Genomic DNA, 17,220 nt, shown 5'->3' with positions numbered 1-17,220 from the left:
CTCATGGTCCATCTAGGCTGCCCTTATACTATTTCCTGTACTTTATCTTACAATGGATATATGTTTATCCCAGGCATGTGGATTTACCAACCACGTCTGCTGGAAGTTTGTTCCAAGGATCTACTACTCTTTCAGTGAAATAATATTTTCTCACGTTGCTTTTGATCTTTCCCCCAAGTAACTTCAGATTGTGCCCCTTGTTCTTGTGTTCACTTTCCTATTAAAAACACTTCCCTCCTGGACCTTATTTAACCCTTTAACATATTTAAATGTTTCGATCATGTCCCCCCTTTTCCTTCTGTCCTCCAGACTATACAGAGTGAGTTCATGAAGTCTTTCCTGATACGTTTTATGCTTAAGACCTTCCACCATTCTTGTAGCCCGTCTTTGGACCCATTCAATTTTGTCAATATCTTTTTGTAGGTGAGGTCTCCAGAACTGAACACAGTAATCCAAATGTGGTCTCACCAGCGCTCTATATAAGGGGATCACAATCTCCCTCTTCCTGCTTGTTATACCTCTAGCTATGCAGCCAAGCATCCTACTTGCTTTTCCTACTGCCCGACCACACTGCTCACCCATTTTGAAACTGTCAGAAATCACTACCCCTAAATCCTTCTCTTCTGAAGTTTTTGCTAACACAGAACTGCCAATGCAATGTAATCCATTTGTGCAGAGGTCCGGAAATGCCATAAGATTTTCCTCTTTTTAAACTCATGTTTTACTCATGTCGCAGGGACTTTGACCTAATGGTCCTTCTTTTGACCCTGCCCTGTAAATTCCTCTGCTTCAATGCTTTGTGTTAATCATTCCCGCCACAGCTGCCAAATAATTTAATGAATTAAATGCTAATGTCTTTATACTTTTCAAACTCCTTTGAGTGCAGGCAAATTAGACAAGTGGAACGATTAAAAAAGGTGCTTCTGGTGATCCAGGCTTGAATGTCAATTAAAGCAGAGAACATTGTAAAACCTGGAGATAAAACATAATATTGTGTTTTTGATTTAAAACCATAGAGAAATTGCTGTAATAATTTGCAGTATGCTGCTGTATGCTACTGATAAATTACATGAAATGTGTAGGAAGAATTGAATTCTGTATGAGAATCATTAAAAAGCTGCAATGAAAAATGAGGTTGCATTGGACCAGTCCCTCTAAGGCAGCAGTCCCCAACTTCTCTGGCACCAAGAAAGAGTTGTATTTATTTATTATTTATTTATTTATTTATTTTGTACAATACACAATGAGGGATTTAGTGGGTATATATATATATATATACACATAGTAAAATACATGATGAAGGTTATAGAGGAGATACTCATAGTAAAATATATCTAAGAAATAATAGAAAAGAAGATATAGTAATAGAACATATCAATGAAAGAATAGAAGAAGAGATATAGGAATAGAAGAAAGGAATAGGAGATATAGGCGAGCAATAGGACAGGGGACGGAAGGCGCTCTAGTGCACTTGTACTCGCCCCTTAGGAATCTGGATAGGTCAACCGTAGATAATCTAAGGGTAAAGTGTTGGGGGTTTGGGGATGACACTATGGAGTCCGGTAATGAGTTCCACGCTTCGACAACTCGGTTACTGAAGTCATATTTTTTACAGTCAAGTTTGGAGCGGTTAATATTAAGTTTAAATCTGTTTTGTGCTCTTGTGTTGTTGTGGTTGAAGCTGAAGTAGTCGCCGACAGGCAGGACGTTGCGGCATATGATCTTGTGGGCAATACTTAGATCTTGTTTAAGGCGTCTTAGTTCTAAACTTTCTAGGCCCAGGATTGAAAGTCTAGTCTCGTAGGGTATTCTGTTTCGAGTGGAGGAGTGAAGGGCTCTTCTGGTGAAGTATCTTTGGACATTTTCAAGGGTGTTAATGTCTGAGATGTGATATGGGTTCCAAACAGATGAGCTGTATTCGAGGATGGGTCTGGCAAAAGTTTTGTATGCTCTGGTAAGTAGTGTGAGATTGCCAGAGCAGAAGAAATTGTGGAAAACAATTTTTCAATGGACTGGAGGACGGGTGGTTTTGAGTATAACCTAGATCCTACACATATTCAAATAAAGCTTCACTCACTTGCCCAACAATTGCACAGCCCAGTTCTTAACAGGTCACACAGCGGTATCAGTACCTTGGTCTGGAGTTGGGAAACTTTGTTTTAAAGAATTTTCTTCAGAGCTGCAAATGGGAAGAATTATGGGGATGAGCAGGAGAGAAATGGAGAAGAATTTTTTTTTGAAAAATAATTTATTTATTAATACAGAAGGGGGGGAAGGGAAGTATAAACAGAAAGAGAAAAAAGATACGGAGAAAGGATACAAAATCAAGAAGTTTGGGAAAATGGTAGTATTATACATAGTAATACATAAAATTCTTTGTATCAATATTATATTTCTCAAACTATGTAAATAAAATGTATCCTTATTATTACCATTTATATCATATATTACATTTGTAATTCATAGGATTTGGAAATTTTTGGCAACGTTTCGACGAGGTCCCACTCGTCATCTTCAGGCTGGTGTTTCAGTCCTTGTTCCCCAAATTTTGGGAACCTTGAAACAGTCTTCCTTTATGTCCATTTGCAATGTCCTGTGGTCACTTAACTGTGATTTACATAATTTTTCCCCTAGAAACTGGCATTCACTTCTAGTTTCCAGAGGAAAAATACCCCATAGAGAACTATGGGTTCTCTTAACAACTATGCTGTCACTTAAGAACAGCTGTGTTTGTTTAACAACCATCACAGAAACCCCTCATGCCCTCATCACCTCGAGGCTTGACTACTGTAACGCTCTCTACATGGGGCTACCTTTGAAAAGTGTTCGGAAACTTCAGATCGTGCAGAATGCAGCTGCGAGAGCAATCATGGGCTTTCCCCAAAATGCCCATGTTACACCAACACTCCGCAGTCTGCATTGGTTGCCGATCAGTTTCCGGTCACAATTCAAAGTGTTGGTTATGACCTATAAAGCCCTTCATGGCACCGGACCAGAATATCTCCGGGACCGCCTTCTGCCGCACGAATCCCAGCGACCAGTTAGGTCCCACAGAGTGGGTCTTCTCCGGGTCCCATCAACTAAACAATGCCGCTTGGCGGAACCATGGGGAAGAGCCTCCTCTGTGGCGGCTCCGGCCCTCTGGAACCAACTCCCCCCAGAGATTAGAATTGCCCCCACCCTCCTTGCCTTTCGTAAGCTACTTAAAACCCACCTCTGCTGCCAGGCATGGGGGAATTGAGATTCCCTTTCTCCCTAGGCCTTTACAATTTTATGCATGGTATGTCTGTATGTATGTTTGGTTTTTTATATTAATGGGTTTTTTAATCATTTTTAGTATTGGATTATTATTGTACGCTGTTTTATGATTGCTGTTAGCCGCCCCGGGTCTTTGGAGAGGGGCGGCATATAAATCCAATAAATAAATAAAATAATAAATAGATAAATAAAATTATGTCCAATCAAATGATAATCGACTTTATGACAATCATGTCTTATGAACGTAATTGACAGGCTCCATCATGGTCATAAATCAAAGACCTTACCTGTGCTATATTTTATTGCATTAGACGACCCAGGTATAAAGCTGAGTGCTGTTCCTGTAGTATTTGGATTGGGTGAAATTCAAAATTTCTTCCTACCAGTTCTGTGGGCATGGCAGAGGAAGGATGCTACAAAATTTCCATTCCCTCCCCACTCCTGGGGGAAGGATATTGCAAAATCTCCATTCCCACGCCACTCTGGGACCAGCCAGAAGTGGTATTTGCGAGTTCTCCAAACTACTTAAAATATCTGCTACCGGTTCTCCAGAACCTGTTGAATTCCACCTCTAATTTTGTTTTTTGTTTTGTTTATTATTATTATTATTATTATTATTATTATTATTATTATTATTATTATTATTACTATTATTATTAGTGTTTTTTTTACAAATATGACATACAAGAAAAAAGAAAAAACATACACAAAGACATACACATACAACATTTGGGAAATGAAAGTTTCCCCACTTTTTGGATGTTTGATCAGAGCATTTTACTTCTTTTACATAATATTAATTTTTCAATTCTTTTATTTGACGTGTTGCTTTGCATAGATTTTTATTTATTTCTTTATTGTTCTTTTCTTTAGCCAATCATAGAATTTTGCCCATGTTTTATAGTACTGTAATCTGATTCTTCTTTTCCCTCTAATCTTTTGGAGAGCCCTAATTTTGATGTAACTGAGACTAGGTAGGTCATAAAAAGCTGGGATAGGAAAAAAACATGGTCTAAAACTCAAGACCGTGAGCAACTTTCAAGGATAATTAAAAGGAACATTCAGGATGAAACCGGAATCTCCTTTTTTGTGCAAGAGGGCAAATGTGCCAAGAATCATTTATCCCAATAACAGTAGGGAATGACACATCATTTCCCCAAATGTTCTCAAAGATGTCATTTGGTTCTCGGAGCGATTTGAAACAATTCCTATTTTAGAAAAACGAGAGCCCGGCAAAACCATGAGAGATAAATGCCTGTCAGGCTGAATTTGGCTGGAAGGCAAATGGTTCAGACTCAATTTCCATAAAGCTTTCCCCAAATTGTAGAACTTCAACCTCTCTCCATGGAGCACTTTGTTTGTTTCTTTTCATGTTTTACAAATGTGTATTTCTAGCCTAGCTGTGAAATCACCCCACTCATTTTTTTGGGACAAAGAACGATTCCACATTGCATTTCACTTGCAATCCTCGCCAAATACCAAGGGAATCCTATAGAATCAGCAAACTGTTTCAAAATCACTCCATAACATGGATGATTGCTCTGCACGCAAAATCCTACTACAGGTTTCTATGGATTTTATTGTTATGTGTTCAGACTTCCTCTATTGTATCTGCTTTCCTTGGAAACTCAAAACAAATGTTCCCTCTCCATTCACTCTTTTTTTCCCTCTTGAGTAAATATAGTATATAAGCATGCCTAAAGGTATCTGTGCTTGGCAACCTTCCTCTTCTTCCACTTCTTCTCCTCCTTCATCTTTCTCTTCTTCTGGGGAATGGCTTGGTGTCATCACTTTTGAAGTAATTTAATAGCTGTACTAGCTCAGTTTTAAACCTAAACTTTATCTTCATTTTGTTTCCGTGCCAGCAGCCCTGAAGACTTGAGTCAGCAAAGGTCATGGCTGAGCAACTCATATTGATAGAGCAGGTCCTACAACTATATATATATATAAAAACATGTAACCCTTCCCTGGTTCAGAGCTGAAGGGATTGGATACTGTAGCTTTAGAGGATAATTCTCTGCCTTACAAGACAAAGGCTGCAAGTTCAAGTCCCAGTGAGGGTATGGCTAGCTGATGAGGCCAGAACAAGGCCGAAATAGATCTATCCTCATCTCCCTTAATTTTCAAATTCAGCAAAAACATGTGACACACACACACAAATATATACACATATTTTTTGCTGAATTTTAAAAATTGAGCAAAAACATGTGATATATATATATATACAGATAGATAGATAGATAGATAGAGAGAGAGAGAGAGAGAGAGAGAGAGAGGGAGAGAGAGATAGATATATAAATCACATGTTTTTGCTCAATTTTTAAAATTCGGCCTTGTTCTGGCCTCATCAGCTAGCCATACCCTTACTGGGATTTGATCCTGGGGCTTCTGCCTTCTGCGGCTTCTGTGGCTCACAACAAAACAATACATAGTATACAAATCCAATGATTAAAAAACATATGCAGTTTGATAAATTATTTGTATCACCTAATATATACATTTACCCCAGCATACATACATATAAAACTGCAGGATGTTCTGCGGAAAAAATCCATGCATTTTTGTTCATAAATTCAACAATCAAATAATATGGTTTTCCTTCCATATCACATTCAGGACAAGGGAAGGCACTCTGCTTAAACAGAAAATTAACATGTCCAGGGAATTCTATATATTTTTTAGTACCAACAGATTCAATAAATATAAAACTAATGCATTTTTAATTCATGATAAAGAAATTTCCATGTAAAATAGATTGGTCATGAGGGAAATGTTTTTGGACAAAAATCTATCGAAGCAATTTTGTTTAACTATGGATAGGGATCCATTATTGTTTATTATATATATACTGCACAGAAGTTTTCCTCATTTAGCAATTATTATTGGGTTAAATGAAGTGAAGTGGTTGATAAGTGAAAAAAAGCATAAGTGAAACTATGCTTACAATTTTACCTCAGCTGTTTTTGGTTTACAGGGTCAGACTCAGAAAGATACAACCCAAACAGTTAGGTGAGGTCAAATGGTAGGGAAAGTTTCCAAAACTTGACTCACCATCTTATATTGTAGCCTTTTCCTCTTGTCTCTCTCTTTCTCTGTCTGTCTGTCTGTCTGTCTGTCTGTCTGTCTGTCTGTCTGAACTGATGTTCATTTTAAATTCATTGGAGAGGTAGGGATTACAAGAGAGTAAGGAGGCAAACAACTGGGGAACTAATCAAATTTGCAGACAACACCAAGCTGGTGGGGGTAGCCAATGTTCTGTCGGGCTCTCTGGTAGAATCCTCCCAAAAATTCACAGGTACAAATTTCAGACACACACACGTTTGAAAATTCAAAACAATGTTCTTTATAATGAAAATTCACTTAAACCAAGCCCTCTTTTGGTATAGCAAAGAGCACTGGTCTCCAAACAAACTGGTAATTTGTACAAGTCCCTTATCAGTTCTGTGATACTTAGCTTGCAGCTGTGAGGCAATTCACAGTCCTTCTTCTTTCACAAAGTGAAACACACTTTGCTCTGGTTTAGTTTCAAAGTGGGGAAATATCAGCACACACAAAAAGTCAAAGTCAGTAAAGCAGTCACGAAACACAACGATCAGATAATCCTCCACAACGGCTAAACCCGCAGGCTGCTCTTTATAGCAGCCTCACTAATTACCACAGCCCCACCCAACCACAGGTGGCCTCATTTTCTTTGATAATAAACTCTCAGTTGTTGCTGCCTATGCATCGCTCTCCGCATGCGTGGTTGTATCATTAACTCTTGTTCTGAATCCAAGGAGGAGCTAGATAATTGATCTCCTTCTGAGCTGTCTGCCCCACTCTCCTCCTCCCTGTCACTCATGTCTTCTTGGTCAGAGGAGCCTTCATCAGCAGATTCCACCAAGGGGTGGGGGGCAAAACAGGCCTGCAGCATGTGGATGTCTCCCCCACATCCACAGTCCTTGGGGCAGGAGCTGGGCCAGAGCTAACCACAACACTTACAATTTTACCTCAGCTGTTTTTGGCTTACAGGGTCAGACTCAGAAAGTTATATCCCAAACAGTTAGGTGAGGTCAAATGGCAGGGAAAGATTCCAAAACCTGACTCACCATCTTATATTGTAGCCTTTTCCTCTTGTCTCTTGTCTCTCGTCTTTCTCTTTCTGTCTGCCTGCCTGCCTACCTGTCTGTCTGTCTGTCTCTCTCTCTGAACTGATGTTCATTTTAAATTCATTGGAGAGGTAGCGATTACAAGAGAGTAAGGAGGCAAACAATGGGGGAAGTAATCAAATTTGCAGACAACACCAAGCTGGTGGGGGTAGCCAATACTCCAGAGGATAGGCTCAAAATACAGAAAGATCTAGATAGATTAGCACTGTGGGCTCAAACTAACAAAATGAAATTTAATGTTGAAAAAAAGAAAAATCTTACACCTAGGTAAGAAAAAAACCTAAGACACTCATACAAATTGGGAGAAACCACACTTAACAGAAGCAACTTTGGAAGAGATATCAGAGTCTTGGTGGATAACCAACTAAATATGAGCCAGCAATGTGCAGTGGCAGCTAAAAAAGCCAACACAATCATTAAGCTGCATCAATAGGGGGATATACTCCAAGACTAAGGGGATACTATAATGCCCTAATCCCGTGATGGCACGCCAGATTTTGTCCTGTGCCAGCTGATTTTTGGTCTTTGGAAAGGCAGTTTCCTCCTCCTTCCCCGAAGCCCCCAAGCCACGCCCACAGTCAACGAAGCAGTGGAAGTGATGTGCCAGTGTCTGGAGGCTGTTGGGGCCTGGATGGGTCTCAACAAACTCAAACTCAACCCAGACAAGACGGAGTGGCTGTGGCTCCTGCCTCCCAAGGACAATTCCATCTGTCCGTCCATTACCCTGGGGGGAGAATCACTGACCCCCTCAGAGAGGGTCCGCAACTTGGGCGTCCTCCTCGATCCACAGCTCACATTAGAGAAACATCTTTCAGCTGTGGCGAGGGGGGCATTCGCCCAGGTTCGCCTGGTGCACCAGTTGCAACCCTATTTGGACCGGGACTCACAGTCACTCATGCCCTCATCACCTCGTGGCTCGACTACTGTAACGCTCTCTACATGGGGCTACCTTTGAAAAGTGTTCGGAAACTTCAGATCATGCAGAATGCAGCTTTGAGAGCAATCATGGGATTTCCCAAATATGCCCATGTTACTCCAACGCTCCGCAGTCTGCATTGGTTGCCGATCAGTTTCCGGTGACAATTCAAAGTGTTGGTTATGACCTATAAAGCCCTTCATGGCACCAGACCAGATTACCTCAGGGACCGCCTTCTGCTGCACGAATCCCAACGACCAGTTAGGTCCCACAGAGTGGGTCTTCTCCGGGTCCCATTAACCAAACAATGTCACTTGGCGGGACCCAGAGGAAGAGCCTTCTCTGTGGCGGCCCCGGCTCTCTGGAACCAACTCCCCCCAGAGATTAGAATTGCCCCCACCCTCCTTGCCTTTCGTAAGCTCCTTAAAACCCACCTCTGCCGTCAGGCATGGGAGAACTGAGATACACTTTCCCCCTAGGCCTTTACAATTTTATTCATGGTATGTCTGTATGTATGATTGGTTTTTATATAATGGGTTTTTAACTGTTTTTAGTATTGGATTTTGTTATATACTGTTTTATTGCTGTTGTTAGCCGCCCCGATTCTGCGGAGAGGGGCGGCATACAAATCCAATAAATAAATAAATGAATGAATGAATGAATGAATGAATGAATGAATGAATAAATAAATAAATAATAAACAGTGTGGTAGTAAAATTGTTGGTAGCCCTTCACTGGTTAGGAATCAATCAAATGCTTTTAGTATGAAATTGGTTAGGGCCTTGTCAATTTCAGGCAACAGCTTGAAACTGGCCAAACTAATTTAACATCACAGCTGAGCTTATTAACTTGCATTTAGCACATTTGATGGGTGTGCTGTGTTGTGGAGAAAAGCAGCCCAGGAAGACACTCCTTGTTTAGACCAGTGTTTCCCAACCTTGGCAACTTGAAGATATTTGGACTTCAACTCCCAGAATTCCCCAGCCAGCGAATGCTGGCTGGGGAATTCTGGGAGTTGAAGTCCAGATATCTTCAAGTTGCCAAGGTTGGGAAACACTGGTTTAGTCAATATCTGTGTTCTGTTGGAGATGGAAAGGGGAAAAATGGGTCTAGCCTAGGACAGCTGACTGTAATGGTGAAATGAGGAAATAATCCTAGAAAAGCAAAGTGGATATAAGAAGATGAGAGCAAGAACCTTGTGTCTGAGAATTACAAGGAAATTGGAAAAAGAAACTGGAAGACAAACTGCAAATGGGAAGAATATTGAAGGCTTTTGATTGACTTGAAGCTACCAACAGTGTGCTAATTTTAAACTGCTCTGAGAATAGCACGCACCTGTTGCACCTTGTGACATTTTGATCAGTAGCACACAAGCAGAATTTCTGTTGTGACAGTACTGATTTCCATATCTGAAAGATTCCAGTATTTGCAAGATATGGCACAGGTGCCATAGAATTAGGTCAATGAATAGAAATTGGGACCTCCTTTGAAGTTAAACATAGGAAATATAACTACATCCAGGGTTTTTTTTTTTAACCATAATTTCTTCAAGTTAAATCTATTAGGGTTGAGCCAAATAAGAGAGACTCCATGCCCTCATTTCTCAAATTAAACTCTAGGAAACTCTGGACTGCATGAAACTTTCCAGAGAAAGAGGTACCAAGAGATGGAAAATATAGTAGAAAATATATGGAAAATTAAAAATGCAAGAATCAGGGAAATGAGAAGGAAAATATTACATAAGTGGTATTTTACTCCCGTTCAACTCGCACACTTTCAGCAGAATGTCAGGGGAAATTGTTGGCATGGGTGTCAAGACAAAGGAGTGTTTATGCATATGTTTTGGGAATGCCCGATAGTGCAGGAATTTTGGCAAAAAGTGAAAGAGGATATCAATAGAATGCTAAACATACAATGGACAATCACTAAGGAAATGGCAGTACTAGTTAAAAGCAATGCAATGGGAGAATTTAGAGAAATAAAACAAGCAGCAATAGAAAGCGCTCAGGCAGTAATAGTTTTGGGTTGGAAGGATGCGACAAAATGGACAATGCAAAATTGGTATAGGTACATGGTGGACCATATTCAATTTGAAATTATGGATAAAAGGATAAATTTGTATAATGAAACTGAATTGGGACAACTGATGGGACGGTGGGACAAGGTAAGACGATATATGATGAGCAGGATCCGAGACCAAGCTACAAGAAATAAATTGGAATCACTCTATAATATGTAAATAAATATACAGTGATACCTTGTCTTACAAACTTAATTGGTTCCGGGACGAGGTTCTTAAGGTGAAAAGTTTGTAAGACGAAACAATGTTTCCCATAGGAATCAATGGAAAATTGATTAATGCGTGCAAGCCCAAAATTCACCCCTTTTGCCAGCCAAAGCGCCCGTTTTTGTGCTGCTGGGATTCCCCTGAGGCTCCCCTCCAGGGGAAACCCCACCTCTGGACTTCAGTGTTTTTGTGATGCTGCAGGGGAATCCCAGCAGGGGAATCCCAGCATCGCAAAAACGAGCTCTTCGCTGGCAACGGAAGTCTGGAGGTGGGGTTTCCCAGCAAAGGGAGCATCAGTGAAATCACAGCATCGCATAAACACCGAAGTCCTTGAAACCCCACCTCCGGATCCCTGTGTTTTTGCGATGCTGCGATTTCACTGAGGCTCCCCTCACTGGGAAACCCCACCTCCGGACTTTCATTGCCAGCGAAGTGCCCATTTTTGCGCTGCTGGGATTCCCCTGCTGGGATTCCCCTGCAACATCACAAAAACACGGAAGTCCGGAGGTGGGGTTTCCCATGGAGGGGAGCCTCAGGGCAATCTCAGCAGCACAAAAACGGGTGCTTCGCTGGCAACAGAAGTCTGGAGGCGGGGCATCCCAGTGGCGGTGGTGGGTTTGTAAGGTGAAAATAGTTTGTAAGATGAGGCAAAAAAATCTTAAACCCCAGGTTTGTATTTCGAAAAGTTTGTATGATGAGGCGTTTGTAAGACGAGGTATCACTGTATTGCTCTTGGGTCAAGTGGATTATATAAGAAACACACCCGATTTGGTGGTGGGGAATGTGTGTGTGTCTGGGTGGTGGGCACATTTCACTATGCACTGTTTTATGTTGTGTGTATATTAAACTTGTTAAAAATTAATAAAAATAATTTAAAAAGAAAAAAAAAAGAAACTTTCCAGAGAAAGGTTAACAATCCAGTTTACCCCAGCTATGAAACAAACAAATCAGAAAGTCTTATGCAGTATGCAGGACTTCCTACCTACCTATCTACCAGTGATGGGCTCCTATGGATATGGTCAGGTACGCAGTACCGGTAGCAAAAATTTGGTCAGGTACACAGTTATGGTAGCAAAATTTTGATTTTGTTTCTTTTTTTCCCTTTCTGGGCTCTGGGTATGTTTTTCCTATCGCAGTAAATGAGTTGGAATGTGTATAATTTTAGAAGAGCTGTATGTGCGTGTGTGTACATACACTTTGTATAGTAGAAAATCAGGGGTGGGCTACTGCCCGGATGGGGGAGAACGCAGTAGGGTAGTGAAAATGGAGCTCCACCCCAGAACACCCAATGCATAAGCCACGCCAACAATGTGGTAGTAAAAATTTTGGTAGCCCATCACTGTTATCGATCTACCTACCTACCTATATTCTCTACATAGGCAACTCTTCAGAAGTGGGTTATTCCCAGTTCGGACAGTGGAAGTGATGTGCCGGTGCCTGGAGGCTGTTGGGGTATGGATGGGTGTCAACAGACTCAAACTCAACCCGGATAAGACGGAGTGGCTGTGTATTCTGCCTCCCAAGGACAATTCCATCTGTCCGTCCATAACCCTGGGGGGGGAATTATTGACCCCCTCAGAGAGGGTCCGCAACTTGGGCGTCCTCCTCGATCCACAGCTCACATTAGAGAAACATCTTTCAGCTGTGGCAAGGAGGGCGTTTGCCCAGGTTCGCCTGGTGCACCAGTTGCGGCCCTATCTGGACTGGGACTCACTGCTCACGGTCACTCATGCCCTCATCACCTCGAGTTTCGACTACTGTAATGCTCTCTACATGGGGCTACCTTTGAAAAGTGTTCGGAAACTTCAGATCGTGCAGAATGCAGCTGTGAGAGCAATCATGGGCTTCCCAAGGTATGCCCATGTTACACCAATACTCCGCAGTCTGCATTGGTTGCCGATCAATTTCCGGTCACAATTCAAAGTGTTGGTTATGACCTATAAAGCCCTTCATGGCATCGGACCAGAATATCTCCGGGACCACCTTCTGCCACATGAATCCCAGCGACCGGTTAGATCCCACAGAGTTGGCCTTCTCCTAGTCCCGTTGACTAAGCAATGTCGTTTGGCAGGACCCAGGAGAAGAGCCTTCTCTGTGGTGGCCCTGACCCTCTGGAACCAGCTCCCCTCAGATATCAGAGTTGCCCCCACCCTCCTTGCCTTTCGCAAGCTCCTTAAAACCCACCTCTGTCGTCAGGCATGGGGGAATTGAAATTTCCCTTCCCCCTAGGCTTATAGAATTTATACATGGTATGCTTGTATGTATGAGTGGTTCTTTAAATTGGGGTTTTTTAGATTATTTTTAATATTAGATTTGTTTACATTGTCTTTTTATATTGTTGTTAGCGCCCCGAGTCTTCGGAGAGGGGCGGCAAATGAATGAATGAATGAATGAATGAATGAATGAATGAATGAATGAATAAATAAATAAATAAATAAATAAATAAATGCCTGAACCTGTAGCAACTTCCTGCTGATGTCACAATGACGTCAAAGAATCAGTTCAGTCAGTGCCGGTCCAAGGAGGCTGTCATCTTTAAAAAAAAAAATGGTGGATTTTTTCCAGGTTTTCTTTCTTCTGGGCATGTGCAGAAGCCAAATTTCTGGCACTGCACCTGCATCACTATCTTGTTTTTGGCTTTCTTGATTTTTTTTTAAAATTGGCATTGTGCATGTGGTTGCAGGGCAAGTGGTGCGCAGCTACGTGGTGCCCCCACATGATGGTCCCATGTGGCATGCCCATGCACCATGGAATGAAGCAAACTGGCAGCGAGGTAAGTTAGAACCCACCCCTGCAGCTCTTCATTCAAAAATACCAAAGGTGAACTATATTGCTGATTTGTTATTTTTGATTGATCAGAATGCTTTTTCTGATACTTTGCTTGGCTGGAATAGACAGTGTCATTTCCATCAAGCAATCAAGCACATCAAAATGCAGGGATTTCAACTAGATTTTCAGCTATGTATTGTTCTGTCGGGCTCTCTGGTAGATTCCTCCCAAAAATTCACAAGTACAAATTTCAGACACACACACGTTTGAAAATTCAAAACAATGTTCTTTATAATGAAAAGTCACTTAAACTAAGCCCTCTTTTGGTATAGCAAAGAGCACTCGTCTCCAAACAAATTGGTAATTTGTACAAGTCCCTTATCAGTTCTGAGATATTTAGCTTGCAGCGGTGAGGCAATTCACAGTCCTTCTTCTTTCACAAAGTGAAACACACTTTGCTCTGGTTTAGTTTCAAAGCGGGGAAAAATCAGCACACAAAAGGTCAAAGTCAGTAAAGCAGTCACGAAAAACAATGATCAGATAATCCTCCACAATGGCCAAACCCACAGGCTGCTATTTATAGCAGCCTCACTAATTACCACAGTCCCACCCAACCACAGGGGGCCTCATTTTCTTTGATAATAATCTCTCAGTTGTTGTTGCCTATGCATCGCTCTCCACATGCGTGGCTGTATCATTAACTCTTGTTCTGAATCCAAGGAGGAGCTAGATAATTGATCTCCTTCTGAGCTGTCTGCCACACTCTCCTCCTCCCTGTCACTCATGTCTTCTTGGTCAGAGGAGCCTTCATCAGCAGATTCCACCGGGTGTGTGTGTGCAAAACAGGCCTGCAGTATGTGGATGCCTCCCCCACATCCACAGTCCTTGGGGCAGGAGCTGGGCCAGAGCTAACCACAACATGTATATCAAAGTTTAGGAGAAAATGGCTAATTGCTCAAGATTGATCAAACTCATATAAATGACTTTTTGGAAGTCTTTACTGCTGTGCTCATGGATGCTTTAGGAACATGACAAGACTTTGCAGGGAACATGGAAAGGAAATGTACACTGATTGCCTGCATCACATTTGCATTGAATAGTAAGGAAGTCATTCTATTCTAGCAGTATCCAGTATTACTATAAAGAGCACGCAATCATTTTTTTTTTTTAAATCAGATGCATAATTCTCTTAATGGAAAAACAGAAGCAGGGTTTCAGGTCCCTAAAAGTCCATGTCTTTGATACTTATACTGTTTTATGAATAAATAGTGGCAATTTAAAAAAATTAACTTGATATATCCTAATGAAGGGAGAATTCTCAAATGTCAAAATAACTTTAATTCTACTGCGATAGGTACCCAAGATGCTTACTGAAGCTCGCAAAATCAGTGCCACCTGAAAATTTCTTGACCTTTTCGAGATTGGAGATGAGGCTTTTCTCAGCTATACAGGAGATGAAACTTGGGCTTATCACCATAGTCCAGAGAGCAAATGTCAATCAATGCAGTGGCACCATACCCATTCTCCTTGAGCAAAAAAATTCAAAACTCAGCAATTGGTGAGAAAAACCTTGAGCACCCATCACACACAAATCTTGGGCACCCATCACAGCAGTGTTCATGCCCTTAGCATTCAGGTAATGTATTATAGCACACATTTTGCACTTGCAGGGAAACGCAATGAAGACACTCATGTATTTGCTATGTTCTTTTGATATGTTGTGAGCTGCCCCGAGTCCTCGGAGAGGGGCGGCATACAAATCCAATTAGAAACATAGAAACATAGAAGTCTGACAGCAGAAAAAGACCTCATGGTCCATCTAGTCTGCCCTTATACTATTTTCTGTATTTTATCTTAGGATGGATATATGTTTATCCCAGGCATGTTTAAATTCAGTTACTGTGGATTTATCTACCACGTCTGCTGGAGGTTTGTTCCAAGGATCTACTACTCTTTCAGTAAAGTAATATTTTCTCATGTTGCTTTTGATCTTTCCCCCAACTAACTTCAGATTGTGTCCCCTTGTTCTTGTGTTCACTTTCCTACTAAAAACACTTCCCTCCTGGACCTTATTTAACCCTTTAACATACTTAAATGTTTCGATCATGTCCCCCCTTTTCCTTCTGTCCTCCAGACTATACAGATTGAGTTCATGAAGTCTTTCCTGATACGTTTTATGCTTAATACCTTCCACCATTCTTGTAGTCCATCTTTGGACCCGTTCAATTTTGTCAATATCTTTTTGTAGGTGAGGTCTCCAGAACTGAACACAGTATTCTTGCACTGAGTAGTTTACATTTAACATCTGTTGTGGTAACCCTAGATGATCTTGGGAGCAAGAGTTGTTGATTGTTGGTTGTTGGGATTGTCAATTGTTGATTAAAATGGACAACACCCCAGATTATTTAGAAGAAAATAACATCCTTCTAGTAGAACAAAAAGGAAATAAATTAGAAATGCAGGTATACAAAATATCAACTACAGACTGAAAAAGTGGTTTTGGTGAATTGACAAAGTTGAAAAACTAATTTATGTATGATTTGGGTTGACTATTTAAAAAGGTATTTAATTAATTAATACAAAGTTGAATCATAAAATGTTTGGAAGTAACAGATGTCAATAAAAAATAGAATGTTCATAGAAAAAAATTAAGCAGAGGATAACAACTGGTGGTTGGAAATGAAAATCATGGGCTTGTCAATATTACAAGAGGTATCTTCCAAGGTGGCTCATTATCTTCATTATTTGTCATAGCTATGATCCCGCTTTCAGTGATTTTGAAGAAAGCAAATATTGGCTATTAAATAGGAAAAATGTTAATAAAATCTCACATTTGCTTTATATGAATGATTTGAAGATTTATTAAAAAAATCAGAAAATGAAATTTGATTATTATTTGACAAACACTAAGAAATTATAATTTGTTACTGCAATGTCTCAGTATTGTATAGAATAGATACCAGGATATGTGCTATCAATTTATCCTACTAGGACTATATAGGCAGATTCAATTTGAGTATGGTATTCATTTAAACCTGTAGTTCTGGAGGGACAATAGAAGTACATACATTAAATTGCATACACATACAAACACTTTTCTAACGTGTAAGATTGGTAAAAAAAAATCTAGCTTCGTTATTTTTCTATTACTTTAGATATCTGATAAACTGACTAATCTGATAACATTAATACATCCTAAGAGCATCTCATACTTCATAGCAAACACAAAAGCATGGATTTTTCCTCCTTTATTTCACCTTCAAAAGACCAAGAGGTATCCTGAAATATCAAAGGAGCCAGATGTGTTCTGTCGGTCTCTCTGGTAGAATCCTCCCAAAAATTCACAGGTACAAATTTCAGACACACACACGTTTGAAAATTCAAAACAATGTTCTTTATACTGAAAATTCAAATGAACTAAGCCCTCTTTTGGTATAGTAAAGAGCACTAGTCTCCAAACAAACTGGTAATTTATACAAGTCTCTTATCAGTCCTGTGATACTTAGCTTGCAGCTGTGAGGCAATCCAAAGTCCTTCTTTCACAAAGTGAAACACACTTTGCTCTGGTTTAGTTTCAAAGCAGGGAAAAATCAGCACACAAAGATCAAAGTCAGTAAAGCAGTCATGAAACACAACGATCAGATAATCCTCTACAATGGCCAAACCCACAGGCTGCTATTTATAGCAGCCTCACTAATTACCACAGCCCCACCCAAACACAGGTGGCCTCATTTTCTTTGATAATAATCTCTCAGTTGTTGTTGCCTATGCATCGCTCTCCGCATGCGTGGCTGTATCATTAACTCTTATTCTGAATCCAAGGAGGAGCTAGATAATTGATC

This window comes from Erythrolamprus reginae, chromosome 5 (genome assembly GCF_031021105.1).
Source record: "Erythrolamprus reginae isolate rEryReg1 chromosome 5, rEryReg1.hap1, whole genome shotgun sequence".
NCBI classification, from domain to species: domain Eukaryota; kingdom Metazoa; phylum Chordata; class Lepidosauria; order Squamata; family Dipsadidae; genus Erythrolamprus; species Erythrolamprus reginae.
This window is presented reverse-complemented; position numbering follows the sequence as displayed.